Source organism: Pongo abelii, chromosome 5 (assembly GCF_028885655.2).
Source record: "Pongo abelii isolate AG06213 chromosome 5, NHGRI_mPonAbe1-v2.0_pri, whole genome shotgun sequence".
Taxonomy (NCBI): Eukaryota; Metazoa; Chordata; class Mammalia; order Primates; family Hominidae; genus Pongo; species Pongo abelii.
In genome coordinates this window covers 29,680,863-29,701,416 of record NC_071990.2, presented here as the reverse complement: position 1 = coordinate 29,701,416, position 20,554 = coordinate 29,680,863, and the positions used below count along the sequence as shown (strand labels likewise).

General features: G+C 47.3%; 1 long non-coding RNA gene across 1 annotated transcript; it reads left to right on the top strand.

Moving 5' to 3' along the window:
• Nucleotides 1-1,519: 1,519 nt before the first annotated feature.
• Nucleotides 1,520-17,777, top strand: LOC129060191 (uncharacterized). Its single transcript, XR_008526716.2, has 3 exons — nucleotides 1,520-1,669; nucleotides 13,274-14,188; nucleotides 17,018-17,777. It is a non-coding gene; the product is annotated as an uncharacterized LOC129060191 (long non-coding RNA).
• The last annotated feature ends 2,777 nt before the right edge of the window (nucleotides 17,778-20,554 follow it).

Here is a 20,554-nt window from a genome sequence, read left to right as displayed (position 1 = left end):
TGGTTAAAAAAAAAAAAAATGTAGTGGTCAGTGGCTTTCAGCATAATCACAACATTGTGCCACAGTCGCCATTATCTAATTGGGAAGACTTCCTTTTTTCAAAGGTTAGTCAAGTGAAGCAGTGGGAGTGGAGAAGGAACAAAGAAATCTGTAATTGGTTGTGATCAATTAGTTGTAAACACCACTGCACTCTGACCAGCCTAATTGGGAAGATTTAAGGATGGGACAGGGTCTAATGGCCTCAGAGGCAGAGATGACAGTAATCTGGAAGCAGGAGACTGCTTAGGCAGTGGCATCCCGGTGGGACAGGGCAAGGAGATTGGGGAGCCCACTTTTACTGCAACACTGGAAAGAGGGATGTCACCACAGAAATGGGGGTGGTGACAGACAGGAGGTTGTGGCAGCAGTGGCTTCCATAGTAGAGACCTCATGTGTGACATTCAGCAGATGGGGTGCTGTGGGTGTCTTAGAGCACTCTGACTATAGCTGGGACAATCACAGTGTTTAGGAAGCCTGTACAGTAATCTAGGCTGAATCCTGTGCAGTGATCTAGGCTGAAAGCTGGGACTAAGGTAGTGGCTGTGGCATCAAAATAGGGTTGGAGGAGCTTTGAGTACTTGAGAAGCAAAAGGGGGAAATCAGAAGGCATCACGGAAAGAGAAAGAGGGCAGGAAGAGAGGATGATGTCGTGAGAGACTTGCAGAGTGTCCTTGTAGACCTGTCACATTGGAAGGTACTATGGTCTCAGAGGTACAGATGTCCTAAGGCAGGCTGGAAAAGGGAGTCTGGGGAGAGCTTGGTGTTGGAGTGGACCCTGGCAAGCTGCCTCCTTGGCCCTTTGATCACCCAGGGGCTGAATACAGAGGCAGCCCCGGGAGACCTCACACACTTACAGGACGTGACCATAAGAAAGGGGACCTAGCTTTGAGTAAAAGGGAGGAGAAGGAGATTGTAAAGCTGAAAAGTCTAAGAGATTTGTCCTCTGAGCGGATCAACTGGGGCAGGTGCTTCAGAAACAGAGGTAGCTGAGGTCTGGAAACAGGTCTGCAAATCTGGTCACTGGCCACATAGCCAGTAACGCTGTGCGCGGCTGAGGGGAGTGTGTTGGGAGAATAACCACGCGTTGTCTCTTCTGTAAGTGTGTCCTGGAAGGAACAAGCGAATGACAGCCAGCTTGATCAGGTGGCTGGTGAAACGGTCTTGGTGAAGCACGTGCTTCTAGGGGTGGGGGTGCGGGGATGGGGTGGTCGCAATACAGGGAGGGCGGCAGGGCCCTGGTCGTGCTCATGCGGTTGGGGCTGTACTCTCAGCTGCTCGGAGCCAGTCCCCGCATTTGGCTGCGCTTGCGTGCGCTCCCCCTTTTCTGCTCCAGGTCCAGCCAGCCGAAGTTCTCCAGGTCTCCTGACCGCTGGAACTTTCCCTTCTGAGTGTGGCCCCGCCCTCCAAGCTCGTGATTGGCCCTAAGCTGCGGGCGCCAGTTTTCATTGGGTGAGCGGTCGCTGGGGTGGGGCCAGGTGACAGGAAATTTCTGGTGGCTCTTCGCGGCTCCGCTGGGTTGGCAGCCGCTTGAGCCACTGCGAGGACAGCAAAGTCTGGACAATGGAGCTAAGCCTAGTCCTGCTGTTCCTGACCTGCACTGCCCTTTTTGCACCCCAGGGAGCTGCTGCTGGTGAGTGGGGTTCCTGGCGGTCCTCGGCGGAGCGGCAGCGGCGGGACGTTTCTGGGGGTCCGGGTGGGTAGCGGCGAGCGCTGTGCGGCCGAGTTCGGACTCAGGTGCGCTGTCGGAGGTGCGGGGAGCTGGACGCGGCCCGTTCCTGCCACACCTCAACCCTGCTTCTCCGTCTCTTTTCAGTCCTCCTCGGGATCGCTCATCACCCGCCCCCTGCATTTTCTGATCTTGTCCTGCACTTGCTTTCCTCGCCTCTCCGCCTCCTCTCACTTTTCGGACAAAACATGTTCTTCTGAGCCCCTAGGTTCTCGGGCTGCTCCTGTGAATGGCATTCGAGGGCCCTTCCAGCGCGGCCACTGAGGCAGCTACCTCCCCCGGTGCTGGGGGCGGCTCTCAGGTCCCTGAAGCCCTGTCTTCTCCCGAAGCCGACGTGTTCTTAGCTCCTGGGCCGCAGCTCCTGGAGTTGGGGCCCTCCTTTCTCGGGACCCGCAGCTGGTGCTTCCTGCTGCTGTGGGAACTGTGGGGCTTCTGACCCTCACGTTGAGAGGTTGGAGTCTGCAGGCTCCGGGCAGAGGATTCTTCCTGCAACTTCTCTCATCCCCAGCTCATTCTCCCCTGGCCTCCCGCTCCCAGGGATCCTCCCTTGTCTTGCATCCTTCCCTGTTACTGTTAACTCCAGTGATCTAAGGACACCGGATTCCCTCCCACCTCCTCCCCTGCCCACCTCAGGGCCCCTTGGGTCCTGTTGCCCTCCCAGCTCCCTGTTGCCCCTTCCTATCTGCAGTTCTCTGATACATTTCTAGGATGTCCTCTGCCCTCATCCCCTGCTCCCACCACGGCAGGTCCCTTCTGCCTCCCTTATGGGCCTTTCCTACAAGCAGCCTTCACCCAGGGCTGCCCCTATGCCTCCCACTCCCAAATGTCCCTGACCCTAACTCTCTGGTGCTGCCTTTTGCCCCGGGGTCTTCCCTGCATCCCACTCCCCTCTAGACCACCCAAGGGGAGCCCTAGTGCTAATGTTAGTTGGGCCTTAGGCAGGGGGCAGGGCAGCGCAGATGCCCCTTCCCCTCTACTGCAGGTGCCTGCTCTGGGCCCTGCCTCACGGTGGCCCCTTCCCCACTCCTTCATCCTCAGCCTCACCCTCTTGAGGACCCCACCCTCACCCTCTTGAGGACCCCACCCTCCAGCCCACAGGTGCTGGACCATCCCTCCCTGGTCTCTCCGCCCCTCTCCACCTTGGGACCTTGTGCTGCTCCTACCTCTTGCCCAGCTGCCTTGGGCCCTCAGCAAGTTCTCATCTTTCCCAAGCCCCACCCTCACTCAGAGCACCCTCCCCTCCTGTCCTCACCCTAACCAAAGTTCCCCCAGGGTCACCCCCACACCATGCTCACTCCATCCTCCAGTCCTTGCCCTGCACATCTCTCCTCCTCTACCCAGACCCAACACAGGCTGTGGGTCCAACTGCTTCTTTTTTTTTTTTTTGAGATGGAGTCTCTCTCTGTTGCCCAAGTTGGAGTGCAGTGGTGTGATCTTGGCTCACTGCAACCTCCACCTCCCAGGTTCAGGCCATTCTCCTGCCTCAGCCTCCTGAGTAGCTGTGACTAGAGGGACCCGCCACCATGTCCGGCTAATTTTTTGTATGTTTAGTAGAGATAGGGTTTCACCGTGTTAGCCAGGATGGTCTCGATCTCCTGACCTCGTGATCCGCCCGCCTCAGCCTCCCAAAGTGCTGGGAATACAGGTGTGAGCCACCGCGCCCGGCCCCAACTGCTTCTTGACCTTCAGCCCTCTCTTTTGGTTCCTTGATCCCAGTGGGCTCTCACTTCCTACACCTCACATTCAAAATCTTCACCATGTACTGGGCTGTGGTCTTCCCCTCCTCTGGGCCTTCTCCCAGCCCCACATTCCTCCTGTGAGGGTTTACTAACCTGAATCCTCTTTTACAGTGTGACTGCTCCCCCTCCAGCACTACTCCCCTCTGAAGGCCCTACCTCAGGCGTGAATCTCACTTCTGCCTTGGTTTTCTCTCTCTGGCCAGCACCCAAACCCCTTTCTAATCCTATATTATTGTTTGGTACACTGTGATGATTCCTTTCTTGTTGTTTAGTTGTGGCAACATATACATAGTACGAAATTTACTGTTTTTTGTGCATCCTGAAACTCTGTGCCCACTAAACAGTAACTCCCCATGCTCCCTCCTCCTGGCCCCAGAACCACTGTTCTACTTTCTGTCAATATGAATCTGATCACTCTAGATGCCTCATATAAATAGAATCATATAATATTTGTCTTTTTGTTTCTGGTTTATTTCACTTATAATGTTTTCAGGGATTATTGATGTAGTACATTTCAGAATTTCATTCATTTTAAAGCTGAATAATATTCATTATATGTATAAACCACATTTTGATTATCCATTCAACAGTCTGTGGACACTTGAGTTACTTCCACCTTTTGGCTTTTGGGAATTATACTGCTACAAATATAGGTATTCAAATATCTGTTCATGTTCCTGCTTTCATTTCTTTTGGGTAAATGTTCAGAACTAGACTTGCTAGATTACATAGTAATTCTTTTTTGAGATGGAGTCTTGCTCTGTCACCAGGCTGGAGTGCAGTGGCACAATCTCAGTTCACTGCAATCTCTGCCTCTGGGGTTCAAGTGATTTCCCTGCCTTAGCCTCCTAAGTAGCTGGGATTACAAGCGCCTGCCACCACTTCCCTGCCTCAGCCTCCCAAGTAGCTGTGATTACAAGTGACTGCCACCACACCCGGCTAATTTTTTGTGTTTTAGTAGAGACGGGGTTTCACCATGTTGACCAGGATGGTCTCGATCTCCTGACCTTGTGATCCGCCTGCCTCAGCCTCCCAAAGTGCCGGGATTACAGGCATGAGCCACCACACCTGGCCAGTAATTCATTTTTTAATTTTTGGAGGAATCAATACACTATTTTCCATATCAGATGCCCTATTTTGTATTTCCAAATGTACTACACAAAGGTTCCAGTTTCACAACCTCTTTGCCAAACTTGACATTTGTGTGTGTGTGTGTGTGTGTGTGTGTGTGTGTGTGTGTGCTTGATAAAGCCAAACTAACTGGTGTAAAGTAATAGTTCATTGTGGTTTTGATTTGCATTTCCCTCATGACTGCTGATGCTGAGCATCTTTTCATGTGTCTGTTGGCCATTTGTACATCTTTTTTAGGGAACTGGCTATACAAGTCCTTTGCCTATTTTTGTGTTAGTTGAATGTCTCCTGTTTGAGTTGTAGGAGTTCTTTATGTATTCTGGATATTAATCTCTTATCTGATATATATGATTTGCAAATATTTTCTTTCATTCTGGGGGTTGCTTTTTCACTGTGTTTATTGTGCTTTTTAATGCACATTTTTTTATTTTGATGAGTCCAATTTATCAATTTTTTTCTTTGTTGTTGTATCTTTGGTGTTTTATCCATGAAAGTGCTATCAAATCCTATGGCATGAAGATTATTCCCTATGTTTTATTGCAATAGTTTTTCAGTTTTAGTTCTTGAGTTTAGGTCTTTGATGTTTGTCTTAGTTAATTTTTATATGTGGTGTAAGTTAGGAATCCAACTTCATTTTCTTTTTCTTTTTTGCATGTGAACATCTAATTTTCCCAGCACCATTTGTTGAAAAGATGCACTGACTCTTTGAGACGCCTGCCACCTACCCACCCCAGGGGAGACCAACCGGTCCATCCATCTCCCTACCTGGGGCCTTGCCATGCCACTCTGAAGCCCACACCATTGCTTCCCCCTGGGATACGGACCTCGTAGAAAACGTCTCTGGCACCACAGCCTACCTGCCTCTCATGCCTCACAGCCACAGTATCCCTTGCCCCCACCTTGTCCATGTTGAGCCTTCCTCAAAGGCAGTGGCCCTTGCCTCCACCTCACCCTCACCTTTGCACCACAGCCACGCTGTTCATGGGTCCCTCTGAGCCTGGGTCCATTACAGTTTCTGCTCTCCCCTCTGGCAAGACCTTCCTTCCACCACTGCCTTCATGCTCCTCCCTTGAACCTGCAGGGCAGCCCCTTCCATTGGCCTCCTCTCTATACCCTTAGGAGGCCTGTGGCTGCCCTGCCCTGGCACCTGGCCTACAAGTTTGCCATCTCCATTCCCACTTCTTCTGTTCCTCAGTCCCCTCCTCTATCCTCCCACCTTCCCAGTTTTCCTTGTGTCTGAAATCATCATTCTTGTCCCTTTGCCCGTGTGCATTTCCTGCCTCCTCAAGAAGGCTGAGACAGCAGACCTGTGTGTTAAATATCGATGTGAAGTTACTTCCAGGAGGAAGTTTCATCTGTGATTTCCTCTTCCCCAGAGCCCCACAGTCTTCATTATAACCTCACGGTGCTGTCCTGGGATGGATCTGTGCAGTCAGGGTTTCTCGCTGAGGGACATCTGGATGGTCAGCTCTTCCTGCTCTGTGACAGGCAGAAAGGCAGGGCAGGGCCCCGGGGACAGTGGGCAGAAGCAGTCCTGGGAGCTGAGACCTGGGACACAGAGACTAAAGACTTGACAGAGAATGAGCAGGAGCTCAGGAGGACCCTGGCTCATATCAAGGGCCAGAGAGGAGGTGAGAGTGGGCAGGGGGCAAGAGTGATGGGAAAGGCCTTCTCCAGGAGAGCTGAGGGCAGAGAGCAGGACCTGTCTCTTCCCACTGGATCTGGATGTGAGTAGGGGTGAGGAATGGTGCTCGGTGGGGCTCAGCACGGAGGTCATCCAACACTCAGCCCACACAGGGAGGGATGGAGGAGGGCCAGGGAGGGGTCCTTCCTGGTCCGAGTTCCTCACTTGGGCTGGAATGGAGAAATCACTGCTGGGTAGGGGCAGGCAGCCTTGCATTCCCTCCAGGAGATTAGGGTTTGTGAGATCAGGAAGCCAGCAGCACCAGGGGCTTTAGGCATTTCTACACATATGGGAAGCTCTTCCTGTCTCCCAACCTGGAGACTCAGTAATGGACAGTACCCCGGTCCCCCAGAGCTCAGACCTTGGCTATGAACATCACAAATTTCTGGGATGAAGATGCCGTGCAGACCAAGACACACTATTGCCCTGTGCAGGCAGACTACATGCAAAAACTATGGTGATATCTGAAATCCTGGGCGGCATCAGAAAAACAGGTACAGTGAAAGCAGTGGGTCCTCCAACAGAAGCCTGAACCCTGGGGTGGGCGTTAGGCAGGAAAGGAAGCCTTCAAGGCCAGGGCTGCCTCATCTGCCTCCCAGCCTGCCCATCTTGGAGAGCTACCTCCTAGCCGCACGACCCAGGAGCCCACCCCTGACAACCCTCTCCTCAGCATCAAAGCAGAGGTCCCAGAGTGTGAGGCCACAGTCCTGAGGCCCATCTTCCTGCAAGCCTAGGGGAATTGGACCCCAGGTGAGGACAGATTTGCAGAAGGTCTGGGGTCAGTGAGGGTTTCAGCCAGAGTCAGAACAATAGAGAGGACCAGTCCTGTTCCCTGCCTCTCCCTTAGAGGGGAGAAAGGCTTGGCCACATGCCTCACTGGCTCTGTCCTTTCATCTCCAATGACCCCCACAGTGAATGAGATGCACAGTGGGGCCTTAGAAGACAATGTCACCATGATGTGCTGGGCTCCAGCTTCTATCCCCGGAATATCTCTCTGACCTGGCATCAGGATGAGGCATCTTTGAGCCAGGATGCCCAGCAGTCTAGTGGTGTCCTGCCCAGTGGGAATGGGACCTACCAGACCTGCATGGCCACCAGGATTCCCCGAGGAGAGGGGCAGAGGTTCACCTGCTACATGGGACACAGAGGGAATCACAGCACTCACTCTGTGCCTTCTGGCGAGCCTGGGGCAACTCTCGAGGGTTTCAACCTAGGGAGGTCAGGCCAGGGTGGGGATAGCAGGGACAGCTGTGGCTCTGTGTGCTCAGTGTGTCACAAGATCCCTTTTTTAGAGAAGGCTCTGGTGCTTCAGAGTCAATGGCAGCCATTCTGTATGCTGCTGTTGCTGCTGTCATTATTATTAGTATTATTATTAGTAGTATTATTCTCTGTGTCCTTTGGTGCAAGAAGAAGACAACATCAGCTGCAGAAAGTCCAGGTGAGAAAAGGAAGCAGTGGCTGGAGATGGAAGGACTCCTCTCTGGGCAGCAGGGTCCCCTCATAGCTCCTGCACAGATAGACATGTAGGTGACAAGGTCCTGGAACAGGGGATGGAAGTTGGGATATTTGAGAGGGGAACGGGAGCCACATCTCCATCTATACCCCTAAGTCCTGCCCAAGCCAGGGCTGGGCCACGGCCCTCAAATGTCCAGCTGTGGCCTCCTCCTGCTGCAGGTGAGGAGTGGGCAGCAGGGAGGGCTGTGGCACCTGCTTTGTCCCCATCCTGTTCTCTCTGTTTCTTGGGCTCACCACGGTGCATCCAGGTGGGGTGAGTTGAGAATCGTGTGCTGATTGCTGAGGTCCTGGATGATCGCGGCCTTAGAGTGAGTAAATAGTAAAGGTGGCTGTGATCTGGGCAGGGGCTAGAAACTGGAGAGGAATCTGAGGAGAGGCGGTGCCCCTAGTCCCTTCCTCTCTGCCTCCCTCTCCCCTGTTTCTCCAGCTATCATAAGGACGCCAAGAAAAAGACCCACAAAGCCCAGACTGGAAGGCCTACCTCTGCAGCCCCTTTGAGGTCCCCTTGTAACAGGGAGGGTCCTGAGTGCACACGGCCATCCCTGTCCACTTTGCAGCTCCCCATGTGCCTCCTCCAGGAGCTGCCTCGGGGGTGTCATGTCCTCTGGGTCACTCGAGGTTCCCACCATGTGGCCCTGCCTCCCTGAGTTTCTGTGCAGATGTTATGGATGAGTAGATAAGCAGACATCCCTGGGACATTTGGGAAGCAGGAACCAGCTCCTTGTCAGGGCAGCTGTGGTCCCTGTTTTCATCATATGTCCAAGTGTTACCTTGTCTAGCCCCAGGAACACAGTCCACAGGGACCATGTTTTTTGGGCTTTGTTCTGTGCTCTGTGGCCTCACCTTCCCCTCCCTGAGCCAATTCCCCTTTCTCAAGGTAGTCACTGCCTGATTAGTTTAAAATAAGAGACGGTCAGTCTGAATCATTTCCCCACAGTCAAGTTGTTTCAGGGGAGAGGAAAGGAGACAGCAGGAAGTTTTGTGTTTCTGCAAAGACAAAGGAAGTGCAAGGGACAGTGGGAGGCTGAGGTGTCCCAGAGATCTGGGTCTTTTGCCATTTCCCCACTTCTGTGTGTCTGGCGGGGGTGGTGGTGATTTCTCATCCTTGAATCTAATTGCACTGTCAGTTGGCCCCTCAGGCCTGGGCAGATGGGACAGTTCATCCCCTGCCCTGCAGCAAGAGGGTCCCATCCAGGAGGCACCCACAGCAGGGGCAGTGCAGGTCTGGTTGCTCCTGCTCTCACCTGCAGCATCTCCCATAGAGGAATTGTCAGTTCTGGTTCCCTGTGGGCGGTAATGGTTTCCTTGTAGGTCACTGGGGCGTTGGCCAGAAAAAGGTTGTGAAAATCACATGCTAATTTCTCAAAATTCCTGCTTTCAATGTTGATGTCCAATAAAGATGTTTATAATTTCAGCTGGATATTCTTAATAGGATTTCCTCCAATACCGATTCTGTAAAGCATATTGAATGGAACAGGAATTCAAATTTGAAACTCTCTCTCTAGAAGGGTCCATGTGGGAGATGGTGGCTGTGGCTGTGGCAATCCCCAGGTGCAGAGTGGGTGGAGGCAGCCTCAGGCTGAAGGGTCTCAAGAAATCCCTGATTCCATAGGGAGAAGACGAAGATCCCCTGTGGGTGTGAGGGCAGTGGCCTGGGTGGAATCCCTGCTAGGAACCAGACAGGAAGGCCTTGCAGCTTCACCAAGCAGCAGCCCTGTGGTGGAGCTGGATTTCCAGGGATGAGTGGACCAGGCAGGAGCAGGGCGTCCCAAGTGCAGGTCATGGACCTGAGCATGAAGGGAGGCAGAGCCTTCTTGAGCAAGGGGGTCTCCAGGGTCAGGTCAGGTGCAGACCCTGTGGCAGCCACGTGTTTCCATCCTGGGCCTGACAGGCCTGCTGGGCTTCCTGGTGGGCTCTCCAGGTAGGAGCTGCCTGCTCAGGACTGGAAGGGGAGGAACACTGAGCTGTAGGTGGAGGGTGGAACCCACAGTGGGCAGGGCCTGCCCTGGTGTGCAGGTGCTTCTGCAGGAAAGGAGGGCCTGGGGGGAAGAGGTAGAGAAAGGCGTTGTGTGACCCAGCCCAGGCCTGGAAGTACATGGAGCCAGGGCCTCTCTCTGGGGAGGCCTCCCACTGTGTCAGACCTGGCCAGGCTTGAGAGGAGGGGAGGGCACTGAGTTTCCTCTGGAGTCTTGTCATTTAGTCCTGGGGCCCTTTCATTCCCCACAGAGTGCATAGTGGGCACAGGGCAAGTGCTGATGTTGATGAAGTCACGGGAGGGGACTGGCAGGGGCTAGGAAAAGTGCCATAGTTGAGAGAAAAATGTGGGAGCATCATCTTCCCTCAGAGAAAGGGTGAATCTTATTTGGGAGTGACTGAGGAGGGAGAAATCCTCAGGGAGTAAAAAGCAGCACTCTGCGCCCAGGGGAGCATTTATTGGTTTCTCTCTTTTCTCTAGAGCATGTGAGCCTACAAGGCCTGGATCAACACCCGGTGGGACAGGAGACCACCAGGGCAGTGCACAGCTGGGATTTCAGTCTCTGGTGTCATCTCATCTCCTGGGTCCACTGGCTCCACTGAGGGCAGCTACACTGCAGCCAGGTGGCCTGGATTCAACTCCCTGCCCAGGTCTCACCAGCACTTTCCCTCTTGGTGCCTCAGTTTCCTCATCTATGAAATGGGGAAACTAATAGCATTTATTTCTTGTGGTTGGGTGGATGAAAAGTGTTAGTATATATGAGGTGTTTGCAGCTGTGCCATATTATTTTTGTTATTTTGTTATCATTTTATATTTTAATATATCACACGTGCAGTAATTATATTATTATTATAAATGAGCTTTATGAGTGAGTGTCCTGGTTACAGCTCCTTCTGGGGAGCCCAGGACCAGCTTTCCCCTCACTCTGTCACACTCTCATGCATTACCCCATATCTACTATGTCTTCATAATTTTATACTATAGAAATTTACCCTTTAAGTAGACATTTCTGTTCTGTGTTTTATTTCAAGTGTCTGGGAAGGGATAGAGTGTGAGGTTCAAGAGAGAAGGAGAGGTCTGTCTTGATGCCTTGACACAGCACGAAGAAATCTCCCCACCTCCCCCACATCTCCCTGCCGGTTCTCAGTGATGGACAGATTCACAGCAACACATGAAGGGCTGGGAAGGGATGGAGGGGGACATCTGCAGCCAGTGTTTAGGGGCTGACCTGCCTTGCAGGGTCACCTAAGGGAGGGTCACCAAGGGAGGACACCTGCCTTGCAGAGGACCTCTGCATCTTGCAGATGCAGAGCTGAAGTCTGATATGAGGGAGAGGACAGAGAGTGCTTTGGACTTCCCTGATTAAGAAGAATAGAGATCAGTCTGCTTCTGTGGTTAAGTGACCACTGGGGAGACTGGACTGAATTAATGAAGAATAAATGAACTGGGAATGAGGATGAGTAAAGAAAGCATCAGCATCTCCCACTATCAGTTCAGACTGATTGGGAGGTGGGGAGGTGGGATAGTTCCTGACCCTGTTGTGAGGTTCCTTTTAACTTTCTGGCCTTGGGGCACAGATGGGTGGTGCTCTTCTTGGTCAGGGCAGCCTCAGCTCCACTCAGGTAAGGCAGTGGTGGCAGGGAGAGTTAGGGGAGCACCTGTGAAATGGACCAAGGCAGGGATGGGAGCCCTCTGTGCAGCCAGAGTGGGCGCAAGGCCTGCCTGGAAGCAAGAGGATGAAGGAACCTAGTTGGGTCCTGGTCCGCTGCCTGCCTGTGTTCACAGGTCAACCAGTAAAGGAGCTGGGGTGGAGAATTCAATCGTGGGCTACCTATCCAGAGATGTGTTTACAGGTGTATTCTTTCACATTTGTATTCAGGTTTGGTGTCAAAAACACATTTATACATGCCTGTTTCATGTTTAAGTATTTTCACATTTTAGTTAACCCTTAAATATCATTGTTGAATGCAGTTGTCATTAGACATAAACTTGCATATTCATTGAAGCTTTTGTTTTTATTTTAATCAAATTTATAATTGTGTACAATTGAAAGAGTCAAATATTTGTGCAGAATCTCTTGAGAAAAATGAGAGTCCTCTCTGCCTCTTCTCAATTTCTGCCTTTCTAGGGGCCAACCACTTTCAAGCTTTTTAGCTGATTCTTTTGACTTTACTTCTGTATCTCTAACTACCATTTCTTTATTATTATTGCTTGATTTTTTAAAAATGCACCCATTGTTACACAGCACAATGGTGGATGCAACAGTTAAGAGTACTTGTTCTCTTTTACTCTTCCCAGTATGTTTATATAGTGATTATGTTTAGTTCAGTCATCTCTTGTTTCTTTTACCATGACTAATCCTCTCATATGTCAACTGGACTACTTTTCACTGCCTGCACTGATTCTTCTTGGAGTTAATACTTGCATTTGTTTTTGTTTATTTTAATAACTCTCATTAATTTAAGTTTGATATCTCTTTTGTTTGTATGACTCTCTTAAGATGTTGGAGACTTTGGACATTGTGTTAATTTTACCTTCTTGGAAATATCCCTTCTGGGCCTTTCTGGCTGCTCCCATCTGGACTGGAGGCTTCTTCCTGTGGAGCAGAGTCACCACCCTAGGATCTCCCTCCATCATTATCTGGGGCGGTGCTTTACATGCAGTGGAGCCACCTGTGTTGCAGAGAAAATGCAGACTGATTCAACATGTCAAGGCTGGGCCTGTGAGCCCTTCTGTCTAGTTTCAGGAGGTGCTGATTTTCCTGGTTCATGGGTGATAGCTGGGGTAGCAGGGATTTCTCTTTTTGTCTCATAGTTTTCTGTGTCTACGGTAAGCACATACTAATATATTTTTAATGAATTCATGTACTTTTTCCCTAAATTAGTAACAGGGCTAATTAGTCTTTTCCTTGGGCCAAAAACTACATTATGTAAAATTTCATATCTTAACTATTTTAAAGTATACAGTAGTACAGTATTAACTGTAAATACATTGTTGTGCAACAGATCTCTAGAACTTTTCATCTTGCAACACTGAAACTCCATGCCCATTGAACAAACATTCATCCATCCCCCTCACCGAGCCCCAGCAGCCATTAGTCTACTTTCAGTTTAGACACCTCATATAAATGGAAATGTGCAGTATTGGGTTTTCTTTATGATTCGCTTATTTTACTTAGCAGTGTCCTTCAGGTTCATCCCTGTTGCAGCCTGTGACCAGGTTCCCTTCTTAAGGCTGAATAATATTCCGTTGTCTGTATATACCACATTTTCTTCATTCATGTGTTGGTGTGTGTTGTCTTGGCTATCGTGAATAATGCTGCTTTGAATATGGGTATACAATGTTTTTCTTTTCAAACCTTCCCTCACTTTGGTGGAATTAATCCTTTAGTAGCTACTTCTGACAGCACATATTTAAAGTATGTCTGTATGGTTCAATTTTTCCATTGTTTTTATTCTCTCCAGGAAGAGGAGATAAATATATGAAGGTGCTGTTTGACACATAATTTAATAGGGAAGAAAGAGACAGTGTAACTGACCAGTGCTGGGTCTCATCATCCTGCAATTTCAGAACAACTATGAATACAAAAAGAATTTTAAAAACCCAGTCCTGCCTAGAAGGTGGGAGTCATCTCTAAATATGGTGGCCCTGGGGCAGCTGGCCTCCCTGCCAGGCTTCTTCCATGGGGGCCCTTTCTGCAGTAACTGTGATTTCTTCCCATTTCACTCTGCCCTGTGTCCTGACTCAAGCGACAAGGTGTGTCTGCGGCTGTGCTCACACCTGGAGGAAACCTCAATGGTGTGAGTAAATTGTAAATGTTTACTTATTATGGGTTATTTTATTATTTATGAAGTATGTATTTTGATTTCATTTTACTGACAACATAATAAACCAGGACATGGTGACCCTAGCAGCACATCCTCTTTCCTGTGTCAAGGAGCATCGTCCAGGGAGGTGAGAAGAAGGCAGTCCTCCCTAGAATTGAAGAACCAGATGGGCTGGGCAGGTGGGTTTTCACCTGGAACCTGGAGGATGAGCAATGACATCTCTCTCTCCACCCTGAGCTCAGCCCCAGCATCCACCTCCTGGGATCATGAGCAGTGCAGTGGTGCCTCCTAGTGGTCTCTGCTCTTCCTTTCCCAGATCAAGCACAGCCCTGAGATCCAACTGTCCCTCCTATGCGCCTGGGTTTCTTCACTGGACACCAGCGTGAGTCAACTTTCCTATAAAGCAGAACAAGCACAAGATTGGACCATGTTAGAGGAGGAATGGTGTCATCTCCACTTCTGGAGAGATCCCTGTCCCCATGTTTGGGGGAAGGACCAAGCCTCACTCCCATGCAGAGAGGAAGCTCTGGCTGTAACTGCACCTGTGGAGAGGTGAGGCCCTGCCCCCTCTACACTGATGACCAGAGCCTGCAGAGTGGGGCCAAGCTTTCCCTCAGCTGTGTCCTGTCAGGTTCATCCAGGCCTCAAAGAATAGACTCTGGACATTGCCTCTGGCAACGTGAGCTGGACACACACCCAGATGTAAGGTAGCCCTGCCAAGTATCTTGGGGTTGCCAGTAGTTCTGGGTGCTCAGTGTCTGGAGCGGAGGGTGGGAAGGAGGCTTGGTGCAGAACAAGAACCATATGTCACACATTATTTTATTCTTTATTAGTGTTTTTGTCATAAAATAAAACACAGGTACCATAAAAGATAAAAGATCTAAAAATGGTGCCCTTTAATCAAAAGTAAACACCCTTTAACCATCAGAGAGAGGGAGAAGTTTGGCAGCTGAACTAGAAGCCCCATCAACTGCCCCAGCTCAATGATAAACTCCTCCCTTTTTCAAATAAAAGCACATCCTGACTTATATGGTCATCACTTCTTTGTTCAATTTTATATTTTTATCATCTAAAATTATAGTTTAGCTTTACTTTTAAAAATACATTTTTTGTCCTCATTTATTCTATAGATTCCTCCTTGAAATTTGTATTGTTTGGTAGGGTTTCCTGTTCTTTGCATTTTGCAGATTGCACCCCAAGGTATGGTTTAATGTATCTCTAGGACCTGTATTTTCTATAAATTGGTAGTTTGGTATGGAGGTTTGTGCCTATTCAGGGTTTTTTTTTTTTCTCCATGAGGATTGATGGTACTATATCATGTTTTTCATCAAGAGGAAGAATTCAATACTAGTCATTTCTTTTTTGTGATGTTAACTGCCATTGCTTTCAGTGGCTAAATCTGTTAATTCATTACGAATTGCAAAAGTCTCAGTCTTTCATTTCTTCTCATATACTAGCTGAATAATTTCTAAAATAAAAGATTTGCCCTCTTCCACCAGTTGTCTATTCAGTAGAAACTTGTTTTTTGAGAGACTAAACCAAGTTTCCAATCACCTATGACCCAGCAATTACACTTTTGGTTATATACCAATAGAAATGCATGCATTTGTGTGCCAAAATATATGAAAATATTATTTATAGCAGCATGATTTTTAGAATCTGAGTACAACACAAACGTCTGTCAACAGTGGAGAGACAAGAAGTGTGAGCTATTTATAAAACTGAGCACCTGACTGCCACGGGAGTGAATAGTGACCACACACAGCAAGACCTGGGACATGGCCGTGACTGTATCCAGAACTGACAGAACTAATCTATGGTATTAGAAATCAAGAGAGTGTCTGCTGTAGGGTTGGGGAGGGTGATTTATAACCAAGTAGAACCCAATGGTGTTTCCTGGAGGCTGGCAATGCTGTTCCTTGATGTGGCCACTATTTACCTGAGTGTTCACTTTGTGAAAATCCACGGCCTACTTATGGTTTGTCCACCTTTCTCCATGCATGTCGTCCTTCATTCAAGTATACATTCCTGATGTTTTGAAACAATTCTCTCTAAGCTAATACAGAATCTCCATTACTGAAAGTCCTTAGAAATGCTGCATTGGAAAAAATTAGTCCAATTATTAAAAATCCATGAAATAAATGCTGTGACTCAGACATTAAGAGGAGAATCTACAACAAGAGCAGTAGGCTTGGGAGCTGACAGAAGAACAGCTTTGGAAATGGCTGTTGAGCCAGGAACTAGGAATCAAAACCCAAAAAGGCCCATGCAAGGTGGAGGGTGTGAAATGACGCCCCAGTAGTGCATGAATGAATGAGTCATGGGCAGTGGCTCATGGGTTGCTTGGTCAGTCAGGATCTTGGGTAAAATAAAGTTGGAAAACTGGGGAATGGAAGAGAGAGGTATGCACAGACCTCTTGACATGGGCAGAGCTTGAGAAGATAGTGGTTGCAGGTTTCCCCAAATGGAGAACATCAATAAAAAGGTAGAAATTTTACAAAGAGACCAGATAGAAAGTTTGGAGCTGAAAAGTGCAATAACTGAAATGAAAAAAGTCACTAGAGGGGCTCCAGAGCAAATTTCACCATGCAGAATGGAGAATCAGCAAGCTTGAAGATAAGACAACTGAAATTCTCTAGTTCATTAGCAGAAAGAGAAAAACTTATGAAGAAAAATGAACAGAACTTTAAAGATCTGTGAGACAACATCAAGCACATGCACTTTGGGAGTCCTCAGAGAAAGGAGAAGAATGACTATTTAAAGAATAACTCCAAACCTTCCAAATTTGATGAAAAACATTATTCATCCAACAAACTTGTTAAATTTTAAGCAGCAAAAGAATTTAAAGAGGTCCACACCGAGAGAACATTATAATCAACCCATCAAAAGCCAATGACAAACACAGCATATTGAAAGGAATAACAGAGAAGGAACTTTTCAGGTTCAATGGATCCTCAATAAGATTGCAGCCCAGTTTTCTTCAGAAACCATAGCGTTCAGAAGGCATTGGGATGTTGACAAATTTAGAGGTCAGAAAAAAAAAGACTGTCATGCAATAATCGTGTGTCTGGAAAAACTCTCCTTCAGAAATAATGCAGATATATGTGTGTGTATATATATATATGACTATACATAGTACTACATATATATAACTATATATAGTACTACTATGAAATTATATATATATAGTACTATATATAGTAGTCCTACTATAAAAGCTAGTAGTAATATGTATATTTTTGGTGTTTTTATGTGTGTGTGTGTGTGTGTGTGTGTGTGTATATATATAGTACTATATATAGTAGTCATATAAAAGCTAGTAGTAATATGTATATTTTTAGTGTTTAATTCTTCTTTTGTTTTTCCTATTTGGTTTAAAAGAAAATGCTCATTGACTGATGAATGAATAAACAACATGTAGTATATTTCTACAATGGAATATGATTTACCATAAAAGGAATGAAGTACTGATACATGCTACAACATTGCTGAATCTCGAAAACATGATAAGTGAAGGAAATCAGCCACAAAAGGATACATGTTTTATAAACCCATTTTTGTGAAATCTTCAGAAGAGACCAATCTATAGAGAAAGAAAGCAGACTTGTGGCGACAGGGTCTGGTGGCAGGAGGAAATGGAGGGTGACTGCTTAACGGTGCAGAGTTTCCCCTGAGGTGATGAAATACTCTGGAACTAGAGAGTGATGATGGCTACATAACATTGTGAACCTACTAATTGTCACTGCATTGTGCACCCATTGTACAATGGGTACAGTGGTAAATTTTGTGTTCATGTATATTTTATCACAATAAAAAAGAGGCTGAAGAATAGATTCCAAAATCTTTTATATGGTAAACTCCTGAGTTTGCTTGAGCATCTGCCCATCTGTCTTTTCCCGTCAGGACGTCATCTCCTACTTAGAGCTCACCCTTGTTCTTCTGTAAGTAGAAAGCCTTTCTTCACAACAGTCCCAGATCAGCCAGACCCAACCCCCAAAATGACTTTCTGTCTTGGATCCAAATGCTCAGGTGAAACTCTGGGGCAATTTCAGTGGGAGTGAAGAGATTATCCAACTAGGATGATTCATTTGGAGGGAAATGTTTGACCTTATGTTAGGAAAATCATTTGCTTTCCTAAAAAGGATCCTGCTTACCCGTGAGTATACAGTTTTTGTATGCACGGGGTGGAGTTCACAGCAGAGGAACTAACAATAGCTCTAGGAACACCATACACCTCATGCATAGCTGACTCACCCATCTGCTTCCCCCAGCTGAAGGAAGGAGCTGGATTATTACCTTGGCCCATCCTTCAACTGCATTTCACTGGATGTGCACCCTCTACAAGTGTGAACCTTCCAGGGTTCTCAGTTGCTCTTCCTGCTGTTGTGTGGCCTCCACTGGTGTGGCTCATGCCCAGGTGGCCTGCACGAGGCTGAGTGTCTCCTAATTCTCAAGGCCAACATTTTCAGTGAGCCCAGACCAAGCCTTTATGTTCTCAGGGACTCATATTTTCATCTGTGGAAGGGAAAAATCCATCTCACTGTCTTAGGTGTGATGGTAATTTTACATAAATATATATATATAATTATAGTATTTTTATGTCTATAAATGAGATAATCAGTATTTTATAAATTGATGGTATTGTTAGCATTGACTTCATTGCTCAGCTAAATGCTGTAACCAAAGCATGAGTCATGGAGTGGAGGAAGAATATTTTTCTACTCTCTGGAGGTGCCATAATCGGCATTTCTGCCCTATGGATTTCAAATGAGAAATTTGCTTTAGGCTGAGGTTGGAAGGAGATCTGAACTTCTTTGTATTACTATTATTTTAGATGGGGTCTCACTATGTTGTCCAAGCTGGAGAGAAGTGACTATTCACAGGTGTGATAATAGCACACGACAGCCTCAAAATCCTGGGCTCAAGCGATTCTCCCACCTCATCCTCCTGAGTAGCTGGGACTACAGGTGTGCGCTCAACCACTTTTCATTGTTATTTTACTTCAAATGCTTTATTTTGAATATTAGAAATGCGAAAATCTATTTGATCACAGAAGACTTTAAAATACACAGATCAATGCCTACTTGAATTAAAAAAAATAAAATACACAGAAGAAATACCACCTAGGTCTCCCCTCAAAAATATCACTGCTATTGTATTGTTGAACCTTCCTGGACTCAGCGTGAATGTTGGTCCCTGGAGCTATCCTTTGCAGTGGTGCTGATTTCCATTTTGTTGGTGGTGGTTTGTTTTTTTGTTTTTGTTTCTGAAACACAATTTCACTTTGTCACCCAGGCTGGAGTGCAGTGGTGCGACCTCAGCTCACTGCAAACTCCTCCTCTCGGGTTCAAGCGATTTCCATGCCTCAGCCTCCTGAGTAGCTGAGATTACATGCGTGCGCCACCAGGCCCAGCAAATTTTTTGTATTTTTAGTAGAACAGGGTTTTGCCATGTTGGCCAGTCTGGTCTCGAACTCCCGACCTCAAGTGATCCACCCGCCTCAGCTTCTCAAAGTGCTGGGATTACAGGAATGAGCCAGGGCACCTGGCCCATTTTGTTGTTCTCTATGTATATATTTTTATAGGTATCTTTATTGTACAAAGTTGCATTCATATGTTATGGGTTATCTTGAATGTTGCTTTTTGAATGTATTATTATACAAGTAGTTTTCCATGTTGTAAACTCTGTATAAAGTTTACGTGCTTTTTTGGCCTGCATGGTGGCTCACGCCTGTAATCCCAGCAGTTTGAGAGGCCGAGGTGGGTGGATCACTTGAGGTCAGGAATTCGAGACCAGACTGGCCAACATGGTGAAACCCCATCTGTACTAAAAAATACAAAAAATTAGCCAGGAATCGAGGCATGTGCCTGTAGTCCCAGCTACTCAGGATGCTGAGCCAGAAGAATCGCTTGAACCCGGGAGGCAGATGTTGCAGTAAGCCGAGATCATTGCCACTGTACTCCAGCCTGGGTGACAGAATGAGACTCCATCTAAAAAAATTTTTTAAATTTAAAAAGTTGACACACTTTTACAAGCTGCATCCCATCTCAAATAATGAGGTGATGTAACTGAGTTCTTTTAGATCCATCTGCTTTCATCTTATCTTTTTGTAGGTAATATTTTGACAAGCATGTTTGTACATAAAGATTCTCCTATGGTTGGGATTTCAAAAATTCATAGACTACTCAGGCCAGGTGCGGTGCCTCAAGCCTGTAATCTCAACACTTTGGAAGGCCAAGGCGGGTGAATTGTCCGAGCCCAGAAGTTCAAGACCAGCCTGGGCAACATGGCAAAATCCTGTCTCTACAAAAAATACAAAAAAAAATTAGCTGGGCATGGTGGCATGAACCTGTAGTCCTAGGTACCCCAATGTTTGAGGTGGGAAGATTGTTTGAGCCTGGAAGGTTGAGGCTGAAGTGAGCTGTGATCATGCCACTGCCCTCCAGACCGTGCTACAGAGTGAGAATTTGTCTCCAAAAATAAATAAATTCATAGACTACTCAAGTGATAAATATTAAACCAGAGACTGCTTTAAACATTTTAAAGCCTTATTAAACTGTCATACTGTGATTGTACTGACATATTTATTCATTTAACAAATATTTACTGAGAGCTATTTACTGATTATGATGGTGAGAAACAATGGTAAGGAAACAGAGCAGATCCCTTTATCAAAGAACATACATTTCAGTGATACTGACTGTAATGGTTAATTTTAGGTGCCATATTGACTGGGTTAAGGGATGCCTAGATAGCTGGTATAACATTATTTCTGGATGTGCCTGAGAGGGTGTTTCTGGAAGGGATTGGCATGTGAGTGACTGAGTGCGGAAAATCCTCTCTCACTGTGGGCAGCCACAATCCAATCACCTAGGGGCCCAGATAGAACAAAAAGGCAGAAAGGAGTCAAATTTTCTC